The following is a 5,578-nucleotide window of genomic DNA, read 5'->3' as shown; positions in this document are numbered from 1 at the left end:
AAATACACAGAATATTGAAGTGATCAAGCGGGGGGAAAAGGGTGTTGGGAAAGGAACAGCAGGGAAGGAGATCTGAAAAGGAAAAGTTAGTCAAGGGTGTTGGGTAGGGAACAGCAGGGAAGGAGATCTGAAAAGGAAAAGTTAGTGTTGCAAATCTATACTGATATTTTAAGAACTTTGCAACAACTTAAAGTACTAAAAATGTCAACTCTCAATAAAAGACCTTTTGTCTTTAACCTGGGTTGAACTCCAAATCAACATATATGATATCATTCCTTTAGGTTATGCATCAAAAGAAAACACATTTGGGTCTCAAATTCAACACAGACGGAATGACTCCTTTCTTGTAAATAACCACTTTACAATGACAGTCAAAAATGCCTCTTCGCCTAGCAAAACATAAACTTTTACATGGATAATCTCTGATGCAGTTTTTACATAAATAATCTCAAGTTCAAAACCTTCACTTGAAAATTCTTTCTGAAACAAAATAATTCTTTCTTTAGTAATATCAATTCGTACTGCGACTGTTGTGGATTGCGACCAAAGAAACCATAAGAAAAAGACCTAACTAGATAGAGCCTAAGCTCTCAGAGAATTATTTCACAAAGAACAAAGAATGTGTATTTTGCGCAGATAAAAGACTCAAAAACACATTTAAACAAGTTTACTATAATGTGCTTTAAATATTGGCCTAGAAAATAGCTTAAAATGTCCTACCTGTAGAGTACGACCTACTCTACTGATACACAGGGCTTGGCCGAAGAAACCTAGGCCTCAGAGATCCAACTTACTGGTACTGCAAAGGGTTCCCAAATACCTCCTCAGCAGGTTGCGCCTTCCCAAAGGACCTTCAGCAGGATTGCCAACCCCTTCCTGAAGCAAAGTCCAAGAAAATGCTTCCAAAACTCTGAACTCCACTCAGAGCTACTGGAAGACGCTGCTACACCCTCCAGATCCTAAGAATAGTGAGCAAAGAGGCCTGGGCGTGGTCGCGCACGTTAACGTGGCTACGCCCGATGTTAAATGTGACCGCTTGCCGTTTCTCACGCATTTCGCGTGAGGTTTTCAATACCGCTTGCCAAACCTCACGCATCTCGCGTGAGGTCGCCAAACCTCACGCATTTCGCGTGAGACAGTCAAATCTAACGCATTAGGCGGACTAAGGGGTATGAAGAGCATGTTACAAGTACATTTACATCACACATCATCACACATCAGTATGTACATCCACATATGTTTCTGTAGGTCGTGCAAACGAACCACCAGCGCCCCCTGGAGGGAAAACTGTGAATCTTCCCACACAAATACTTCGAGCATGGCTGATGCCGTGGGGCGGGCCCTAGACCGCAAGCCGCCCTAGTATTCCTGACACTAGCTGAGAAGATGTGCCAGTTCCTATGAGTGGTAAAGCTCTGATGTGTTGGTTTATCCACGTCGAAGTGTCCGCGGATGAGGGATGTGAGGAGCTACCACCGAGAAAAGCATTGCACAGTGTCAGTTCTGAAGGTGATGCGTCAGTCCTAGATGCAGGATGTGGCAGCTATGTGAGTCTTTTGCTACGGGTCTAATCCATGCAACAGCAGCAATGTATCGGTTCTGCTCGAAAATGTGCCACTCAGCCAAGGAGATACACCGGTTCTCCTCAGGGATGCATTGCTCAGCAGAGATTGTATCAGTTCTGCTGGAGAAACACCTTAGACTTACTTCCAGGTGTTAAGGACTGGGGTTGCACCACTTGGTAGGGCAGACTCACAGATTGCAGAGTCCAGGTGCAGAAGAAGGTTGGCTGGTTCCTGTGATTTCATATCAGGAGGCTTGCCAGTTAGCCCTTGGAGTAACTATGGGTTCAAGTGATGCAGGTCCAGTCCCTTCACCCAGGCAAGAGCGCAGCAGGCAGCAGGTCAGCACAGCAAGGCAGGAGTACAGCAAAACAGCTGTCCAGCAGAGTGTCAGTCCTTTCAGCAGCACAGCAGCACAGCAGTCCTGCTTCCTGGCAGAGTCTTCAAAGGTCCAAAAGTGTACTGAAGTGGTGGTTTCAGAGGTCAAGTACTTATAACAAGTTTGGACTTTGAAGTGCACAGAGGTCCTGCCCTCTCTCCAGACTCACAACAGGGGTTATGCAGCCCATCTTTGTGAGCAGGACACAGCCAATTCAGGTGTAAGTGAGGCTGGGTTCAGCTCCTCCCTCCCATCCTACCAGGATGGTCCATGGAATCCACACCTAAACTCCCATTGTGTGTGGCTGTCTAGGGGAAATACACAAAGCCCAACTGTAATTCATGCCAGACATATGATTAGAGACTGGCTGCACGACCAAAATGGCTAAAGTATGAAAATGCCAACTTTCTGAAAGTTGCATTTCTTCAATTGGATTTTAAAATACGACTTTACCATAAATTAGGATTTCAAATTAGGATTCCAGAGACACCAGACATGGGGGTTTTATCTGTTCCTAACTGGAAAATACACTTATAAAATGTAATAAGTTAATCCGAATATATTCTATGGGGAAGATAGACCTTGTTGTGGTGAAAAATAATTTTGAGAGTTTTTTATTACCAGGACATGCAAAATGTTATATGTTCTGCCTTTTAAATAGATGGGGCCTCATTTAGTTACAGATATGTCAGTATTTCTGACGTATCTGTAGGCGCAAAAGTGGCGCACAGCTGGAGTGTGTCACAAAAGTGACGCAACTCCAGCAATGTGTCCTTACACATGGGACAAGCCCCATGTGAAAGGGCCTGCGTCAGTCTTACGCCTGCTGTGAGGCAGACGTAAGATATTGACGCGTTTGAGTCCTAGAAGTGGCTGGAATAAGGAGGATCATTTTAGTAATTCTGTGGTAATTCTGGTTGTTCTTTGATGCAGAATTACCATTAATAACGCGATTACTTTTGCTCACGTAATTAAGGGTAATTTGGGAGAAAATAATCACAAGAGCACCTTTAGCAATCGCAAGCACTTGATTTGTATTCTGATGTATTGTATTCTGATGCATTGTTTGCTAATTCTGAATGAAAAATACAGCCACACATTCATTTTTGACACAAAGATACATTTTACGCGAATAAAATAGCACTAGATGCCAGGAGTAAGTTGGGAGGGAAATTCTACACTGGCAGCACTTTTAACTGTATTTCTTAACATAAAATGCCTTCTCGCTGGCATTTTGGACACAAAGGAGGCAGTTTGTGATAAGAAAATAACACTAAATGCCAGTGGTTAATTGGGTGAAAATCCTACCCCAAGTGCACATTTAGAGAATGGGAGCAGCTGTTTGTGATTGCTAATCATGTTAAGTTGCATTTAGCACTATTTCCTAGCACAAATTGCATTCTTGTACCAATTTTGCGCGCGAAGGGATATTTTTAAGTTAATACTTAGCGCTAAATGCAGAATTACTCTTCTTGTTTAATTATGCATGATCTTGCAAATGTTTAGGTATTGCAGCACCGCAGATTAGAGTAGAGTGACGCAGAGTGCAAAGTGCAGTGGCATACCGTAGAGTGGTGCAGAGCAGAGTAGGCTGCAGTGGTGCAGAGTGCAGGGGCAAGAATCCAGTAGTGTAAAGGAGAGAGGTGTAGAGTGCAGTGGCATAGAGTGGAGTGGTGCACAGTAGAGTGTTGTAGAGGAGAGTGGTGTTGAGGAGAGTGGCTTAGAGTGCAGCAGCATAGAGTAGAGAGGTGAAGAGTAGCGTAGAGTGATGTAGAGTCAGTGGCCTTGAGTAGAGTGCTGTACAGTAGAGTGGAATAGAGTGCAGCAGCATAAAGTGGGGTGGAGTGGTGCAGCCTAGAGTTCAAAAGAATTGAGTACAGTAGTGTAGAGCACTTGTTCTTAACCTGTGGTCTGGGGACTCCTAGGGGTCCGAGAAGCCTACTCAAGGGGCAGCAACTGCTTAGAAAATGTAAAAATAATATTGATTCATAAAGTGCATAGAAATAAAGAAGCAAAAACTAAAATTTAAAAATGTTCTGTAAATATGAAGGAATTTGGAATTGGAGGTTGGGAATTCAGTTAGTTTCATCAGATAGATGTATGGAAGCAGTGCAAGTGCATCAAACAAAATATTGTATGGACGATTAGTGTTGTTGAATTTAGAAAAGCTTTAGGTTTCCCATTAAAATGTTTACCTATTTACAGTTTTTTATAACTAAAATATGTTATTGTTTGTGTACTTGTTTGATGAGTACTTGTATCAGAAATTTTTTGTAAGGTTCGTTGTTTAAATCATAGGAATGCTTAGGCCGGGCTCCCAAGATGTCAGTGATGTCACAGTTGGACGCCGGATTCTAATATGATTAACTGGGGTGTGGGGGCGGGCTGATTCCAGTAATGATTAAGTAGGGGTCCACAGAAGGCAAAATGATAATACTACCGGTATAGAGTGTAGCAGAATAGAGTGGCTTAGAGTGCATTTGCATGAACAGAGTGGTGCAGAGTATAGTTGAGTGTTGTACAGTGCAGTGGCGTCAAGTGCAGTGGTGTAGAGTGCAGTGGCTTAGAGTACAGTGGCTTAGAGTACAGTGGCATAGAGTGGGATGCTTCAGAGTAGAGTGGCATAGCGTGCAGTGGCGTAGAATGAAGTGGTACAGAGCTGAGTAAAGTGGCATGGAATAGAGTGGCATAGAGTGGAGGTGCATAGAGTGCAGTGGTGCAGAGAATATTAGAGTGGTGTAGACGGCAGTGCTGTAGAGTGCAATGGAGTAGAGTGTTCCTATTATAAATACTATAAGTAGTAGTAGTATATCACTAGTAGCTATGGTGTTAGTGATAGTAATAGTAGGAGTGGTAATGATGTTATTGGTAGTAGTCATATTAGAAGTAGTAGCAGTAATAATGGTGTTAGTGGTACTACTAGTAAAAGTAATGTTAGTAGTAGTAGTAATGGTGTCAATGGCAGTAGTAATGGGTTTAGTGCTAGTAGTTGTAGCAGTAATGGTCTTAGTGGTAGTAGTCACACTAGTATTGGTAGCAGTAGTAAAGGTGATGGTAGTGATACTCGTAGCAGTAATAGTAGTATTAGGAATAGTTAGTGTCTGCAGTAGTAATGATAGCAGGAGTAGAGCAGATGCCACAGGCTTACTCAGCCTCAGTTCGAGTTCTACGGGGTCCTGAGGAGAGCCACTGTCATGGGTTTGGTCAATGCTTCAAAGAGGCCCTGCACTGGCAAGGAAGGTATTTTGGAGAGAGAAGAACAACTGGGCAGAGATAACGAGATAACGTTGCAGTGTTCTTTATTTAGAAGGCATGCAGAATCACGGACACAATTTACAGTAAAATGATATGTGTTTTCTGTACCACAACAATGGATCTATCGGCTGTTATAGATCATCCGATTTGCTTACATTTTTGGGCAGATGGGTGGGAGGGAAAAGAAGCAAAGTGTAAGGCATGGCATTTTTATGTTTCTAGGTTTACAAGTCCTTGATAAATCTGGAAATGCGCCAAAAACTATGGGTGGATGCATCAGAACGCCCAATCTTCATACATGAAACATCTTCCCACCGCAGATTAAAGAAAGGCAGCGAGATATACTATGCTCCGCTGAGCCACGTGAGGTGGCTCTGCGTGG

Source organism: Lissotriton vulgaris, chromosome 1_2 (genome assembly GCF_964263255.1).
Source record: "Lissotriton vulgaris chromosome 1_2, aLisVul1.2, whole genome shotgun sequence".
Taxonomy (NCBI): domain Eukaryota; kingdom Metazoa; phylum Chordata; class Amphibia; order Caudata; family Salamandridae; genus Lissotriton; species Lissotriton vulgaris.
Note: the sequence above shows the minus strand (reverse complement) of the source record.